The 18772-nt window shown below is 41.4% G+C and overlaps 1 pseudogene across 1 annotated transcript; it reads left to right on the plus strand.

Annotated features, from left to right (window-relative positions):
• Window positions 1-3487: 3487 nt before the first annotated feature.
• On the plus strand, window positions 3488-18471 carry LOC308414889 (small ribosomal subunit protein uS13-like; annotated as a pseudogene). Its single transcript has 3 exons — window positions 3488-3679; window positions 15001-15025; window positions 17917-18471. The product of its transcript is annotated as a small ribosomal subunit protein uS13-like (transcript).
• The last annotated feature ends 301 nt before the right edge of the window (window positions 18472-18772 follow it).

An 18772-nucleotide genomic window follows, 5' to 3' on the forward strand; every position in this document is an offset into this window, starting at 1 on the left:
GGTTCCTACATAAAATCATGTGTGTACCGATTAAATGAAAGTAGAAATGAAATTGTCCAGAGGGGCTGAAGAAATTGCTCGGAGATGAAGAACTTGCTGCTCTTGCAAACATTCACAACGCTCCTTTCTTCTTTTCTTCGCCCTTTATTTTCTTTTTGAGTCAGGGTCTCTCTCTAGAACTCACTGTGTAGAGCAGGCTAGTCTAGAACTCACAGTTTCTGGCGATCTTATACTCTTTTTCTGGCCTCCGTGGGCCACATGTGGAGTGCACACACATACAGTGCATGTACATATATATATTCGAACCAAACACACATATACATAAAATAAAAATAAATACTTCTTTTTAAAGAAGAAATTTTCTAGGGAAAGGGGAGATAATGGGAGTGGTAAAGGAAGAGAAAAGAGGGAGAGGAAAGTATATTGAGGGAATATAATCTCAAATACAATATATACATGTAAGATAGTTTCAATTCCATTTTATTTACTGAGGACATTTTAGCACAGTGCACACAGGTAGAGATCAGAGGGACAGAACTCTGGAGTTGGTTCTCTCCCACCTCTCTCCTGAGGACAGAACTCTGGTTGTCTCATGCTTGGCAGGCAGCAAGAACATCTCTCCAGACCATACAGAAGTTTGGGTTTTAGTTTTGTTTTGTTTTGGTTTGGTTTCGCTTTTTCAATTTTTAAAGAAAGTGATCTCACAGGGGGTGAATTACCTACACTTGCCCCCTGCTTTCTCTTCTGACTTTGATCGGAGGCACTGTAAGCTGTGTAAGAAGAAAAGCAACCCCTTCCTTACAGGCCTAGGAAAAGTGCACAGCGGGGAATCGCAAAGACAACTTGAGGAGGCAACTTTTCGTCTGCAGTAAACACAGCATGAATTCCGGCTTACCTTTAAACTGCACAAACATTCATCAGCCTCAAAGCAATATCACAGAGACCTTGAGGACTGAACTATGATCTCACACGGCACCCAGACTAAACCCTGAGTAAACCATAGATGAAATAAACCCAAAGTAGCTTCACAAAAGCTTTGGAAACTGAGCAGATAGTGGAGCAGCTGCCGATGGAACATGAAATACAATTTAAACCTGGACCTAACCAGACAAATCAAGACTAGACCTAACTCTGACCTCAAGAAAAGGACCTTGAGACTCATGGTGCAAATATTCAAAATGTCCACTACGTGAAAAACGACACGACAGGACTGGGATAGGACGCAGTAGTGGAGCACTTGACTAGAGTTTCACCAGCTCTAATCTCTAGCACACAGCAAACATAAACAGCAAGCAAACTTGGTGCTGAAGGAACCAAGAAAACATCACAAATTCCCAAGAGAAAAGACATCCAGTAAATATCCAAATCAAGGTGACTCAGTTGTTGAAATTAGTAATGACTTTATTTTTTTTTAAGTTTTATTTATTTTATATCCATGAATGTTTTGCCTGCACCACGTGCTTACCTGGTGCCCTCCGAGGTCAGAAAAGGATTTTCTGACACTGGAGTTACTATTAGTTGTGAGTTGCCAAGAAGTTGCTGGGAATTGAACCTGGCTCCTCTGCAAGAGCAACAAGTGCTATAAATCACTAAGCCATTTCTCCAGCACTCCTCTCCCCCTTAACACTGACTTTAAAGCCATTATAATACTGCTCTGTGAAGTAAAGGTAAAAAAAATCGTTTTTAAATTTTTACTTGAGATTATTATAATTAACCAAACATTAAATTACTTGGGATTATTGTAATTAACTAAATAATAATTAACTAAATTTTACCAGTGCTTGGGATTGAACCTGGAGCCTTGCACTTGCTAAGCCAGGATAACCACATTTTAAGTAAATGAAGATACACAGGCTTCGTTGGATTTTAAAAAATTATAGCCAGGCATGGCGGCACACATCTTCAATCCCAGCACTTGGGAGGCAGGGGAAGGTGGGTCTCCAGTTTGAGACTAGCCCGATATATATAGCAAGTTCTAGGGTAGCCAGTAGTACATACTGAGGCTCTGTTTCATAAGTAAACAAAATAAACCCATCATTCAGGAGGCTGAGACAGGAAGTTCAAAAAGTTTGAGAACAACTTGGGCCATGTACAGAGTTCCAGGCCAGCCTGAACTACATGAGACCATGTCAAAGAAAAAAGGAAGGAATTGATGATCAGAAGTAATAATTCAGTATATGAAATTTTAAAAAATCACTAAGTGGTCTCATAAAACACACACACACACACACACACACATACACACACACACACACACACCAAGCTTCTGCAGGGAAGCAGAACCAATAGAACACAGACATATATGGGCAAATCCCAAGTCTGTAGGGTACAAAAACAGGCTAGAGAAACCCAAGAAAAAGTTGATACTGCAGGCTTGAGTCCAAAGGTAGTCAGTCTGGAGGTAGAATTCTTCCTCAGGGGAGGTCATTCTTTACACCCTCCAAAGACCTTGGTAGAATGGATGAGGCCCTGTTGCATTACAGAGGGTACTCTACTCAAAGTCTACAAGCTTAAACATTAATCCAATCTAAAAACTAGACTCACAGCAACATCTATACTAGTGTTTGAGCAAACAAGAGGTACCATGACCTAGCCAAGTTAGACTAAAAAGAAGGCCCAATGGGTAAAAACACTTGCTGTCAAACCTAAAACCCAAGTTCAATTTGTTATGACTACTATACTAAAATATTCAACAACATAAATGAACCCTGAAAATCATATTAAATGAAACCTGTCTCAGAAAATAAATTATGGGTTTAATGCTAAATTAGCACTAGCTTATAGAATGGACTGAGTAACATATCTACTCACATACCTCTGTTTTCTAAGATATATTGTATATTCGAAATTTAGGAATAAGGTAGGAGCTGGGCTAGGGCCGAGTGCTTGCCTAGCCCTCAGGAAGTTCTGAGGTCAGTTTCTCCGTGCCACGTAAAACTGGACATGGTGGCTCACATCTGTAATCCCAGCATGACTCAGGAACTCAGAGCAGGAAGCTCAGGAGTCCATGGCTATTCTCTGGTCTTTGAGACACTCAGTGCGGGAGTAGGAAGTATAGTAGGGATGATTACATAACTTTGTAGATATACTAGAAACCACTGAATTTTTTGTGGTCTGTAAATTCTATATAAATAAGAGAGGGAGAGAAAAAAACACTCCAAGTGTTTGAGGTCAGAGATACAGCTCACTGGTAAATCATCTGTCTGTTGTGGAAGGCTAAGTACTGTTTTTGATCTCCAGCACGAGAAAAAGGCGTAGCAGCAGGGTTTGGGCCAGGAAGAAAGAAGAGCAGAAATCTAATAACAGAAAACAAATGTTTAAAGTAATGAGTGGGATGCATACTAGCAATCTCAATACTTAGAAGGCTGAGGCAGAAGGATTTCAAGATCAGACTAGACTACATGGTGAATTTCAAGTCAGCATAGCCTACAATGTGGAACTCCGTCTCAAAAAATGAAATAACTTTCTTCTTCGGGGAAAACACCAAATGGCGGATGACGCTGGTGCTGTGGGAGGGCCCGGAGGACCCGGAGGACCCGGAGGACCCGGGGAGCCCAAGATTAGGAGACCGCAGCTGCTTCTGAGGAATCCGGAGGACTTGGCAGCTGTTTTAGGACACTGGCCGGCTTTGGTCAAGATCGAGATAGAGGCCGCGGTCCAGGCCACGGGGCTCGTGGAGGTAAAGCTGAAAACAAGGAACTGGGCCGCCTGCTCAAGGACATGAAGATCAAGTCCATCCCTGCCCATTAAGGAGTCTGGGATTATAGACTTTTTCCTGGGTGCATCTCTAAAAGATGAGGTTCTGAAAAGCATGCCAGTGCAGAAGCAGACCCGGGCTGGCCAGCAGACCAGGTTCGAGGCTTTCGTCGCTATCGGGGACTCCAGTGGTCATGTTGGTCTTGGTGTTAAGTGCTCCAAGGAGGTTGCCACTGCCATTCGAGGGGCCATCAATCTGGCCAAGCTTTCCATCGTCCTTGTGAGGAGAGGCTATGGGGGGGAGGGGGCAAGATTGTCAAGCCCCACTCTGTCCCATGCGAGGTGACAGGCCGCTGTGGCTCTGTGCTGGTGTGTCTCATTCCTGCCCCCAGAGGCAGTGACATTGTCTCTGCTCCTGTGCCCAAGAAGCTTCTGATGATGGCCGGTATAGATGACTGCTACTCTTCAGCCAGAGTACTCTTCAGCACTGCCACCCTGGGCAACTCTGCCAAGGCCACCTTTGATGCCATCTCAAAGACCTACAGCTACCTGACCCCTGACCTCTGGAAAGAGTCTGTGTTCACCAAGTCTCCTTATCAGGAATTCACTGATCATCTTGTGAAAACCCACACCAGAGTCCCTGTTCAGAGAACCCAGGCTCCAGCTGTAGCTACCACATAAGGGTTTTTATAAAAGACAAAATAAATGAACTAAGTCTGTTAAAAAATGAAATAACACAGGCCAGGGGTAGCGGTGCAAGAGTAGGAGGTTTCTGTGAGTTCAAGGGCAGCCTGGTCTACATAGCAGAAGTCCAGGACAACCAGAGCTATTCAGTGAGACCCTGTCAAAAAATAATAAAATGTCTCTAAATATAAGAATTAGCAAAGTCATTCAGTATTACTCAAAAGTCTTACCATATTTTCAAGAGAAAAACAATATCTCTATATAGTACAATATATTTTTGGAACTAGGTAAATAGGGAAGTTACTTAGTCCATTCTCTAAGCTAGTACTAATTTGACATCAAACCTATAGATTTTTGTTGTTGGTGGTGGGGTTTTTGATTGTTTGTTTCTTGAGACAGAGTTTCTATGTGTAGCGCTGGTTGTCCTGAACTTGATCTTTGGACAAGGCTGGCCGAAAACTTAGAGATTCTCCTGTCTTTGCCTCTGAGTGCTGGGGTTAAAGGTGTGTGCCACCACTGCCTGGCCCACAAGTTCCACTTCTAAAAGGTCTGTCCCTACACTCTCAACATCACTGAGGACCAAGCTTCAACACTGGAACCTTTGCAGGATGACTTCAAACCAAGTGCAGAGAGACAGGTTAGAGGGAGAGACTATATCCAAACTGTACCACTTCCCCTGAGCCACTAGAAAAACAAAAACAAAAACCCACAGCCTTGCCAGTATCTCCACCATCACCCAGTGATGGCTGTTTCAGACTTTTAACCTCCATGACTACACAACAGTTGATTTGTGCTATTATAAACAACTACATTTGTGGCAATTTATTACACCAACAATAAAGACTAACATAACTATCAACAAAACTCAGTCTAGCTGACATTTTTAGATCAGTCTATCCAACCACTTCAGAAGACACATTCTTTTCAAGCACGCATGGAACATTCTCTAGGATAAATATGTCATAGGCAGTAAGGCAAGTCTCTTTAAATTTAAAGGAACTGAAATAATATCGCACATTCTTGGACAACAGTACAATAAAGGTAGAAATCAAAATGTTAAAATCCATGGGAACAAACACGCTTCTAAATATTCAGTAGGTCAAAGAGGAAGTCTCAAGGCAACTACAGTCCAGCAAGTTTAAAACATGAATATTATATGGCTACTTATATGAGGGATCTAAGTCATTCAAATTCATAAAAACAGACATCAGAATGGTGATTAGCAAGAGACCAGAGGAAGTTATAAAAAGTACTATTTTGCTGGGCAGAGTAACATATGCCAACAACTCAGGAGACAAAAGCAGGAAGGATCCCTATAAATTTGAGCCTTGCCTACTCTACACAGCAAGTTTCAGGCCAGCCAGAGATGCATAGATAGTAAGACCTGTCTCAAAAACAAAACATAAAAATAAAAAGGATATTCAATGAGTGTTGTATTCCACCACCACCACCCGTTTTATTTTAGTATCTACTCAGTCTGGCCAAGAATTCACTATGCAGCTCAGGCTGACCTTGAACTCATGATGGTTCTCCTGCCTTAGACTCCATAGTGCTGGAATTGGAGGCATATGCTACCATACACCTGTTTTTTTTTCTAATTTGTACTTATTTATTTATTTATCTATGTACTTATTTATTTTGCAGTGCTGGTGATCCAACTTAGGGACTTACACAAATCAAGCAAACTAGAATTCTGCTCTTGGGCTATGTCAATTTTTGATTGTTTAGACAGGGTCTTACTATGTAGACCAGGCCAGCCTCCAACCCTTCCTCCTTCCACTTTAGCCTACATACTGCTGGGATTGATTCTAAGTGAGTGCTACCACATGCAGCTCTCTCTCTCTCTCTCTCTCTCTCTCTCTCTCTCTCTCTCTCTGTGTGTGTGTGTGTGTGTGTGTGTGTGTGTGTGTAAGCCAAGGTCTCACACATGCTAGGAATATTTACTAATATTGAACTGTACACTTAAAATGGTTAAGATAGGACTGGAGAATGACTTAATGGGTAGAGGTGCCTGATAACCTGAGTTTGACTGGCTGCTCTTCCAGAGGACCCTGGTTCAATTCCCAGTAACCACGTGGCAGCTCACACCAATCAATAACTCCAGTTCCAGGGGGTCTGGTACCCTCACACATATATGTGGGGCAAAACACCAATTATTAAAATAAAAATAATTTTAAAAAGAGGTTAAGATAGTAAAATTTGTTATGCATTTCTTTAAAACTATAATTTAAAATGTAAAACATATTATGTATTTGGGAGAAATTCTAAACGAAAATAAATTACCTATTACCAAAGACAGTGGACAGAAGGAAAACGGATGTTTAAACATTTGCCAGACACAGACAAGGCAGTGCTGAAAGGACAAAGGCTCCAGGCATTTATCTCAGCTTCCATCAGAAAAGTCTGCAAAATGAAACACCGAACAAGCTCAAAAGAAGCAGAATAAGAGATAATAGAGAGAACACCTGGAACTGGAGAGACAGCTTAGTGAGTGACGCGCATGATCTCTGGCCCCTGTGTAAAAGCTACCTGAAGGCCTGTGTCTGCAACATTAATGTTTGAGGTCTTAGACTTCCTGGCCTTCCAGCCTAGCCCGTCCCCCAAATTCCTGCAGAGAGTGATTAATGAAGACCCCAATGTGTTGACTTCTGCACATGCACAGAAGAGTATCACTGCCCTCACACAAACATTACACATACAGATAACATCAGAAATCAATGTGAAAACAGGACAGTAGAGACGAATTAAAGGAGTAAAATACAATCATGAAATAACCAGGTGATATCACTACAGATTCATGAACAAAACTGGAGATATCAATGGATAACAATTCAACACATAAGAACTTGACAATTAAGATGAAATATGCCAATTCCTTTAAAAGTGCAAACTACCACAATTAACCCAATATGAAACACGGAGTTTTAATAGTCCTACACTTTTTCAAAATAAATTTTTAAAAAGACATTGAAATTTAATTTTGTTGTTTTGTGTTAGGAGATAGGATCTCTGTAAATTGTCCAGGTGTCCCCTGAACAAGCTTTGTAGCCTGGGCTACAATCTTTCAATCCTCCTGCCTCAGTCTCCTAAGTAGCTAGGATTACAAAAAGCAAGACCTCCAATACCTGGCTAGTCCTGAGTTTCTTAAGGAACATTCTTTTACTTTTCAGTGGTTCAGAGTATGCCTAGGGCCTCACGAATCTTAGGCAATCACTCAAACACGGGACCACATCCCCCACCCACAGACAATGAACTCTTAAGCTTAAAAATTCCATGTGAAATGGTCCAGCCACTTTGGAAAAATAGTTTGGCGGTTCCTCAAAATGTTATAATATATAATTACCTTGGCCCAGAAATTCCATTTCTAGGTATGTACCTAAAAGAATTGAAAGCAGGTGTTCAAATAAAGACCCGAACATGAATGTTCCAACCCAGATGTCCATCAACAGATGAACAGATAAACAAAATATGGCATGTTATGCACTTACAGAAAGAATAAAGTACTGTCACAGGATGCAGCATGGATGAACTTTGAAAATATCGTGCTATGTGAAGGAAACCAGACACAGAGGAACACAAAATACGTGGCTCCATTTATGTGAGCTATCCAGAGTTGGCAAATCCATACAAACAGAAAACATGCTAGTGGTTTTCAGGAGCAAGGGGGAATGTGAAGGGAGAAGATGTGCTTCAGGGGTACAGGGTTTCATTCCAGGGTGTTAAAAATAGTCTGGACTTAGCAGGAGTGGTTGCAAACCATTGTAAAACTGCTTGATGTCAACTGTGCATTTTTAAAATAGCTAAAATAAGATATATTATATTGTATGTACTTTGTACTACAGTTTTAAAAAATTAAATCAATACCACTAGCAGCAAGTTAGGTACATTTCGTGGATACAAATCTGGTTCAATATTCAAAATTAAAGTATTGACTAGCTAAAGAAGAAAGATCATAAAAATATTATATATTATATATATGGGAAATATTTTTGAACCACATATTAAACAAAGGATGGGTGTCTCAAAACTTAACAAAAGCAAATCATGCAATACAAAATAAAGAAAATATATGAACCCCTTTTGCCAAAAGAGATCTACAGAAGGCAAATAGGCCTGTGGAAAGGCATCTGATACCATTAGCTGCTGGAAGACTCACGACATGCCCTTCAGAAAAGTTCAAATGAAATGTGGCCAGATCAATTCCTGGTGAGGATTCAGGAAAACTGGACTCATTGCTGAAGAGAATGTGAAATGGTGTGTCCACTCTGTCTGAGAAACAAGTTGATAGGTTTTAAAAAAAAAAAAACATGTTAAATGTTCCTATTGAGAGACACTTGTAAAGGGTACAGATTCTAGATATAAGTCTTATGTTCACTGAGATGCTAAGAGCACAGGTTAATGTAATACCCCGAAGTTAATGAACAGAGGCTAGGGAGGTTACTTAGTAGTAGGGTGCTTGCTCAGCATGTGAGGTTATCAGTTCCATTCTCAGAACAAAACAAAATTAAGACCAAGAACAAAATAAATATATATACTGTTGCTACTTAAGTTGGACAGTGGGCCATAAGTGCTTACCAGTATGTGCAAGGCGGGGTTTGACCTTCACCACCATTAAAAGTATTTGTGTCTTCTGGAGGTTCTGGATAGTGAACTAAATCACTAGGAAAAAATCAAAAGCATCCAGATTGGAAGGGAATGAAATTGTCTTTACTTGCAGAAGACATGTCCTCCGCAACAAAAATCTCATTCCAGAATGACCAGGACCACCCTGTCTCCAAAACAAAAACAAGAAAAAAAAAAAAAAAAGAAAGAAAGAAAATCAAAAGAATGCATGCATTTGACGAAAACAAGGAAAGTATCCTTTCTTAAATCAATAAGCACATGCTTCAGGAATGAAAGACATAAATAAGGTGGCATGAACAATCAACTGTACTTTTGTTGTTGTTTTTCTTTCAGTTTTTTGAGACAGGGTTTCTCTGTGTAGCCCTGGCTATCCTAGAACGTACTCTGTAAGACCAGGCTGTCCTCGAACTCAGAGATCTGCCTGCCTCTGCCTCCCAAGTACTGGAATTAAAAGTGCACACCACAGTCACCCAGCTTCAACTGTACTTTTATACACAATTCAAAAGTGAAAATTAAAAGAAAATCCAAAAATATCTAGCTAGAATCAATTTAATGAAAGAGGTTAAAGATGTGTACACTAAAAATTAACAAAATCTTAAAGAGAAGTGAAAGATATTCCACACTTAGGAATTGGAATTATCAATATTGTCAAGATGGTAATTCCCTCCAAACTGGGTCTAGAAATGCATTACAATCCTCATCAAAATTCTAGCAGACTTTTAGAGAAATTATCAGGTTGTTCCTGAAAGTATATAAAAAAATCAAGGCAAAACAGTTTTAAATATCAAAGAGTCTGAGATGTCGCTTAGTTGGCAGACTCTTGCCAACCATGTGGGAGGTCCTGGGTTTCATCCTCCACACTGCCAAACAAAACAAAACCAAACCTATAAAGCTTCTAGAAGAAAAAACAGAAAATATCTGTGACATTGAAGAAAGCAACAAAATCTTAGCTATGACACTAAAAGCATTCCACAAAGGGAAAACATTCTGTACTTCATGAAAATGAAGTGTATGCACTTCAAAAGATACCTTAAAAATGAAAGATAAGGCTGGGAGTGTAGCTTTGTGGTAGACTGTTCTTGGAGTGAGATAGGCCCTGTGTTCTATTTCTAGCACCTAAAGCAAAAAATCAAACGGTCTGAGAGTGTAGACCAAAGGTGCAGTGTTTGCCTATCACGTGTAATACTGTTGGTTTGTTCCTCATCACACAAAGACAAACATGTGCGAGAGAGAGAGAGAGAGAGAGAGAGAGAGAGAGAGAGAGAGAGAGATCTAAAAAGAATGAAAGATGCTGTAACACAATTGTTTAATCCCAGCACTCAGAAGGCAGAAAACAAGTGGTTCTCTATGAGTTCAAGGCCAGCCTGGTTTACATACAGAGTTCCAGTCAAACCAGGGTTATATAAAGAGAACATGTCTCAAAAGAAAACAAAAACAGGCCTGTAACCCTAGCACTCTGGAAATACAGGCAGAATGACCAGAAGTTTAAGGTCATTATAGGATATATATTGACGTTGAAGCTAGTCTGGACTATGTTAGCACCTGTCTTTAAAAAAATAAGAGTAGGGTTGGGCAGTGGTGGTGTATGCCTTTAATCCCAGCACCGGGGAGGCAGAGGCAGGCAGATCCAGATCGTCAGGTACCAGAACAGCCTGGTCTACACGGTGACTTCCAGGACAGCCAGAGCTACACAGAGAAACTCAGTCTCAAACAAACAAACAAACAAATGGAAATAAAGACAAGTTGGAGTTTAGTGGTAGAGCACTGGCTTAGCAAGTGCATGCCTCTCGGTTCAATTCCTAGACACACACACACACACACACACACACACACACACACACACACACACACACACACAGAGGCATGTAAAAATGCTTAACCAAATATGAATCACTATTAAGCACATAAAGATGTTCCCCATCATTAGATATTAGCTGAAATGACCAGATAGTACAATATGGAACAGATAGTACAAAGCATTAAAGAAGATTCAGGAAACCTGAGACCATTATGAATTGCTGGTGGGAATATAGAATGAGGTAACTAATTTCAAAACCACTATAACAGTTTCTTTTAAAAAGTGAACATAGACTTATCACATGAGCCAGTGTTACACTCCTAGTAATCTGCTGCAAAGAAATCAAACTTATCCCTACACAGACTGACATTAACTGAAAAACATGTAAATAGAATGTGCCATATCTTTTTAAAAGTTGTTTTCTTATTTTATTTTTTTATTCACCTAGCATCTAAGTCTCAGCCCTCCTCCCTCCTCTTCTCCTAGTCCCACCCTCACAAATCCCTCCCCTCATTATCCCCTCCCCTTCTTTTTTGAAGAATTTATTTATTTATTCTATACCAGTACACTGTAGCTGTCCTCGGACACACCAGAGAGGGCATCAGATCCCATTACAGATGGTTGTGAGCCACCATGTGGTTGCTGGGATTTGAACTTGGGACCTCTGGAAGAGCAGTTCTTTTAACTACTGAGTCATCTCTCCAGCCCCCCACCCCCTCACCTTCTGCCAGGAGAAGGACAAGCCACCCTTGGGTACCACCCTGCCCTGAGACATCAAGTTGCAGCAGGACTAAATACACTGAGGCCTGACCAAGCAGTCCAGCTAGGGGAAAGGGATGCAATGGCAGACAACTGAGTCAGAGAGAGGGATGTGGCACATCTTTATAGCAGAACATTATTTTACAATGGAAAGGTTAAAATTGACACGAAGTACAACACAGATGGATCTAAGAAATTTTGAAATGAAAAAAAAATTCAGAGGTGGTTCAGCAAGATGGCTCAGTAAGTAAAACTCACTTGCTGTCAAGCCTGATGACCTGAATTTGATTCCCTGGACCCACACAATGGGAGGGGAGAACTAACTCCTGCAAGTTTTCCTATGACTTACACACACACACACACACACACACACACACACACACACACACACACGCTGTGACACATGGCCCCCACTCAAATAAATAAAAACAAAAATACAAAACAACTCAGATCAATAAAAAAGGGTTTAAAAAAGAGAATAGAGGAGAAAAACAACTCAGATGCCAAAACATTCCATATGGCAAGATGATACCCTTATTCTTTGGAGTGCGAGAATACTCTGTATTTGGTTTGGCCTGACAGATACATGGATATATAAACTAGTCAAGCTTGTCAAAATAAATTCTTGAGATTTGTACATTTTACCGACTCTAAGATATCCAAATAAGTAAACAAAACCTTATTTGATTTAGTCATGCAAATCTCCAGTGGGAAACAACTCACTTTGAATGTTTATATTAGAAGAAAATAAGATGGAAGTTGAATAACTACACCCAAAGCTGTCCTCTGACCTGTTCTAGTGTGCTGTGGCATGGTGTGCCTATACACATGGGCACACACACACACACACACACACACACACACACACACACAGAGGAAGTAAAATAGGAAAAATTAACAAAGTCACAAACTGGTCTTTGAAAAGAGTAGTAAAGCTGGACTGTGGTGCACATGCCTTTAGTCACAGCACTCGGGAGGCAGGCAGATGGATCTCTAAGTTCGAGGCCAGCCTGGTCTACAGAATGAGTTGCAGGACAGCCAAGATGACACAGAGAAACCCTGTCTTGAAAAAACACCCCCCCCCCTAAAAAAAGTCATGTGGCTAAAAACCTTGCGACAAACAAGATCATTGGATTACTGCTTTTGACGCAGCTACAAGACTATTAGGTTTTGTTGGTTTTCACAATCCCTTGGAGAAGGTTGATGATTACAAATTATGAGGTCTCTAGTACGTAAAGAGACTCCACAAGGGAGCAGAGTTCTTGTTTAAGTTTGAAGTACACACATTATCTATCTTACTAACCCTAAAATGCATTCCTGGTTAGTTGAAGTTTTACTTCAACATTTTACACACACACTGCTTATCACTTTTGGGATATAGCACTTAAAATTATTATTTCTGCTAAGTCTGCTTCTATGTTCATTATGGAGAATATATGATTAATTATAATAGGAAATTATACATATTTTTTAAAAAAACATTTATTTATTTAACTTTATGTGTATGTGTGTGCCTGAATGTATGTGTGTGTCCCACATGCATGTGGGATCCCTCAGAGGTCCAAAGAGAAATTGAATCTATAGGAACTGGACTTACAAACATTTGGGAGCCACTATGTGAGTACTGGAAATCACACCTGAGTTCACTGCAAGTACTCTTAAGGAGCCATCTCTTCAGCTCTTTTTTTAAATAGGGTCTCACTCCATAAACCAGGCTGGTTGTTAACTCAGAGGTCTGCCTTCCTCTTCCTGAGTGCTGGGCGCTCTTAACTAATGAGTCACCATCTCTCCAGCTTCTTTTTTTTTTCTTTTTTATTATTTGAGATAGGGTCTCACTCCATAAACCAGGCTGGTTGTTAACTCAGAGGTCTGCCTGCCTCTTCCTGAGTGCTGGGCGCTCTTAACTAATGAGTCACCATCTCTCCAGCTTCTTCTTCTTTTTCTTTTTGATTATTTGAGATAGGGTCTCACTCCATAAACCAGGCTGGTTGTTAACTCAGAGGTTGGTCTGCCTCTTTCCTGGGTGTTGGGCGCTCTTAACTAATGACTCACCATCTCTTCATCTCCCCCCACCCCAGATGGGGTCTCATTATGTAGACCAGGCTCCAGGTTGGCTACATAGAGATCTGTTTGTCTCCTGGGTGCTGGGTGTTCTTAACTGATGAGTCATCTCTCTAGCTCCTGGTTTTATTATTTTATTTTATTTTTGAGAGAGGATCTCACAATATAGACCAGGCTGGTTGTGAACTCCTAGAGATCTTTCTGCCTTTGTCTCCTGGGTGCTGGGATTAAAAGGTGTGCTAGTACACCCAACTAGGAAATTACATTTGATAGGAAATATTTGTATGGAAATCTATTGCAATGGATACCTCAGCCAATGTATTACTTCACTAATATGACCATGTGACCATGGCATAGCTTAGCACGTCGAGGCAGACCTGTAGTCCTAGGACTCAGGACACTAAGGCAGGAGGACTGCAAATTTAAGGTCAGTTTGAGCTACACAATGTTACCCTGTTTCGAGGAGGAGGGGGATGGCTTTCTCCTTATACAGCTCTTAGAGAAAACAAAGTTGTGCTTCTAATGGACTCAGTGATAAGACTCATGTGGTGTTTCTGTAAGACTGATGTGACATTTGTTCCTTCGACCATCCTCTTTCTTTGTGTTGAGGTGAGTGAGAATCAATGCTTCATGGTGAAGTCTCATGTCACTCTAAGTCAAAATGATTATGTCCTCTCGGGGATTTCCACAAAACACTTTCTAAATCAACATTTCACCTCACATTTTCAACAGGACAGACTGAATATACCACATATTTAATCACTTCTTGACTAACATTAAGGTGACTTACGATTGCCGACATAATAAATAATATTAGAATTAATATTTGTAGGTGTATCTTTGGAATGTGAACATTTTGCTTGTCTTTTTATTTAATGAATTTATGTGTTTTGCTTGCATGAACATAACTAAGAGAGCATTTGATCCTCTGGAAATGAAATGTGAGCTATCACGTGGGTGCTGGGAATTAGACCTGGGTGCTCTTAGTTGCCATTTCTCCAGTCCTGTTTTTTTAAATATAAATTTAGTGTCTTCTTCATCATTAAAATACTTCAAACATTTATGTATAAATATATGTATGCATTTATATATTTACTATGTTATATTTACTTATGTAGAACTACATTTATTATTTATTTTGTGGGGAGAGGAGCATGCCAATGTGTGTGTGTGTGTGTGTGTGTGTGTGTGTGTGTGTATGTGTGTAGGTCAGAGGATCATTTGAGGGAGCCGGCTCTTTCTTTCCACTATGTGGGTCTCCAGGATCAAACTCAGGTTCTCAGCATGGCAACTGCTTACCTTTGCCCACTGAGCAGCAGTTATGTGTTGTTTGGTGGGTTATTGTTCTTACTGTTGTATTTGCTTTTTTGTTGAGACAGAATCTTTGGATTCCAAACTGGCTTGGTATGTAACCCAGTTTGGTTTGAACTTTGAAATGCTCCTGCCTCGGGGCTGGAGAGATGGCTTAGTGATTAAGAGCACGTACTGTTCTTGCAGAAGACTCCATATTGATTCCCAGTGCTCCTATCAGGCAGCGCTCAGCCACCTGTAACTGCAGCTCCAGAGATCTGATGCCTCTGGGCTCTGAAGACACCTGCTCTCTCATGCACACATACATCCCTCTCTCCCCACACACGGAACTAAAAATAATAAAAATAAATCTTTAGCTCTTGCTCTCTTCTCTTGCCCTTACCCCTTTGTCCCTCCTCTCCCTGTTCCCTCCCCCCACCCCTCCATGTGCTCATGTCTGACCTCTACTCCTCATTTCTCTTCTCTCTCTCTCTCTCCCTCCCTCTCCTCCCCCTCTCTCTCCCTCTCCTCCCCCTCTCTCCCTCTCCTCCCCCTCTCTCTTCCTCTCCTCCCCCTCTCCTCTCTCCTCCCCCTCTCTCTCCCTCTCCTCCCCCTCTCTTCCTCTCCTCCCCCTCTCTCTCCCTCTCCTCTCTCTCCTCCCACTCTCTCCTCCCCCTCTCTTCCTCTCCTCCCCCTCTCTCTCCTCCCACTCTCTCTCCTCCCCCTCTCTTCCTCTCCTCCCCCTCTCTCTCCCTCTCCTCTCTCTCCTCCCCCTCTCTCTCCCTCTCCTCCCCCCTCTCTTCCTCTCCTCCCCCTCTCTCTACCTCTCCTCTCTCTCTCCTCCCCTTCTCTCCCTCTCCTCCCCCCTCTCTTCCTCTCCTCCCCCTCTCTCTACCTCTCCTCTCTCTCTCCTCCCCCTCTCTCCCTCTCCTTCCCCTCCCCATCTCTCTTCCTCTCCTCCCCCTCTCTCCCTCTCCTCTCTCTTTCCTCCCCCCTCTCTCTGCCCCTACTACTCTCTTAACTCTCCTCCCCATGCCCTGAATAAACTCTATTCTATACTAATAAATAAATAAATAAATAAATAAATAAATAAAATAAACCGACCTGTAAAAAATCTACCCCAGCCTCTAAAATGCTGGTAGCTGTCTCAGATAGCCCTCTTTTAAGAATGTTCCATGGGTTTGCATTTTTCAGGGAGACATATGTTCTGATGCCACTGACTGTATTTATTTTTCTTTTGTGGTGCTGAGGATTGAACCTATGGTCGTAGCACCCTACCACTGAGCTACAACTCCTACCCTAGTATTTATTATTTTAAGATAGGGTTTTTCTATATTCCATGTCTGGATCTCAGGTGATCAATAGCTTCCTCCTTAGTCACACAAATAACTGAGACTACAGGCACAGAGTGGGCCTAGGAAATACCACCTCATTGTTAGTTTTCCTGTTCCTCAGAACTAGAATGTCTGAGCACTTCACAAATGTAATTTGGTGATTTCCAATTCTCTGTTATAAATTGTTCATATATATGTATACACATATTACATAAGAGGTTTTCTGTGTTCTCATAAACCTAGAACCAGATGTATTGCTTGCTAATACTGCTTTATCCTGGACTGGGAATGTGGCTCTCTGATAGAGAGCTTGCCTACCATGTGAGGCTCTAGCTAGGTCTTCAACACCACAAGGTAATAATAGTAGTTCTTTATTCCCTAAGAACATAGTGAGTGTAATTTCCCTGATGCTCAATGTTTGCAAGCATTACCCTAAGTGGAAACAGGGAGCCCAAACCAGCCCCGATTATGCACACTTGAACAAATAAATATGGGATTGGAGAGATGGCTCAGTGACTAAGATTGCTTGCTTGTAGAGGACCTGGTTTTGGTTCCCCAAATCTACACCATAGCTCACAAGGGTCTGAAACTCCAGTTCCAGGGATTTTAATTCCCCCTTCTAACATACACGGGCACTGCACAAATGTGGTGCACATTTATACATGCTGGCAAAACACTCATATGCACAAAATAAGAATTTTTAAATTGTTTTAGTTTATATGGTTGTATGTGTCTGTGAATGTGTGTCACATACCCACAGAGACCAGACAAGAGTGTTTTATGTCTGGAATTGGAGTTAGAGATGGTTGTGAACTACCATGCTGGGAATCGAACTTAGGTCCTTTGAAAAAGCACCAGTGCTCTTGATCATAGCCATCTCTCTAACCCCTAGGAAATAATTTACTTTTTCTTTTCACATTTTTTTTATTTTATGTATGTACACTATGTGCAAACAAGCTGCCCTCAGAAGTCAGAGGCATTGAGTTCTGTAGACAGTCTTTGGCTACTTTGTGGGTTCTTCTCTCTTCCACCCTTTTTCTTCCACCCTTTCAACCCTCTAACACTAGATAGGAGAGAAAAAATAGAAGAGAGGAAAAAGGAAAGAGATCCCTGAATAAAGTCAGGGGTCTGAAATAGGGCAACATTGTTGAGCTCCTTGAGGCAAATCTGATCTAATTTCTTATTCTTTCTTCTTTGCTCATGACTACTTAACAAATCTCTACCAAAACAATCAACCACAACCAACAACCCACTCTGCCTTTTGACGCCCTAGCATTTACATATCTTCTGAAAAGTCCCCGGAATTCCCAACATCATACAATCACAAACACTATGTGAAGCTGACAACACCACGCCCCTGCTAGAGCACGAAGCAAATCACAGTCAGCTGCTGTGGACAATCTGAAGCAGCTGCATATCCCACACCTGGGATTAAAATGAAAACATATTCTTATAATAGTTGTGTATTTTTTCAAAGAAACAAGATTTCCAGAATTCTCACTACAGGATTCTCTAGAACTTTATTTACAGATGGTTGTAAGCTGTTCTGTGGTTGATGGGAATTGAACCCAGGTCCTCTGCAATAATAGTAAGTACTGTTAATTGTTGAACTATATCTCCAGCCCCAAGAAATAAATCTTAAAATTAAAAAATAAATTGTTGCTTTCACAGGAGGCCTATACACTACCGCTTGTGCCGCCGCCTTGTCTCTAGTGATCCCTGAGAAGTTCCAGCACATCTTTCAATTACTCAGCACCAACATCGATGGGCGGCGGAACATAGCCTTCGCCATCACTGCCATTAAGGGTTGGGGTGGAGCTGTGTTCATGTGGTGCTGAGGAAAGCAGACATTGACTACACCGAGAGGGCTGGAGAACGCACGGAGGATAAGGTGGAGCGTGTGATCACCATCATGGAGAACCCACGACAGGACAAGATCCCAGACTGGTCCCTGAACAGACAGAAGGATGTGGAGGATGGGAATACAGCCAGGTTCCGGCCAGCGGTCAGACAACAAGCTACGTGAGGACCTGGAGCGCCTGAAGAAAACTCGAGCTCATAGTGGGCTGGGCCACTTCTGGGGCCTTCGTGTCTGCAGTCAGCACACCAAGACCGCAGAATGGCCGCAGGGGCCGTACTGTGAGTGTATCCAAGAAGAAATGTCTCAGGGCCTTTGCTGTTAATAGTTTATATACCCATAAAAATGGGGAAAAAAAGATTGTTTAATGTTTTCCTAAACTGTGATTTAAGCATTAAAAACAATTGAGCCAGTGAGACTCTGTTTTCTAACAATCATTAACAGTTCCACAACTTTTTCTCTTGTGCAGCCTGAGGCACAGAAAAAACTCCACTGCGATTGTATACTGCATCTGCTCTTGCTCTGTGGAAACCACCTCCAGGAACTGACTCACATCAAGTCACTGCAGTGTTCAGTCTTCATGTGAGTATACACAAGGGCTTGCCTCCTGCCTGTCTAGAGCACTGTACGGGCTAGATTTGTCAATTTGACACAAGCCATGGTCATCTG

The sequence above is a fragment of the Micromys minutus genome (genome assembly GCF_963924665.1).
Source record: "Micromys minutus genome assembly, chromosome: X".
Taxonomy (NCBI): Eukaryota; Metazoa; Chordata; class Mammalia; order Rodentia; family Muridae; genus Micromys; species Micromys minutus.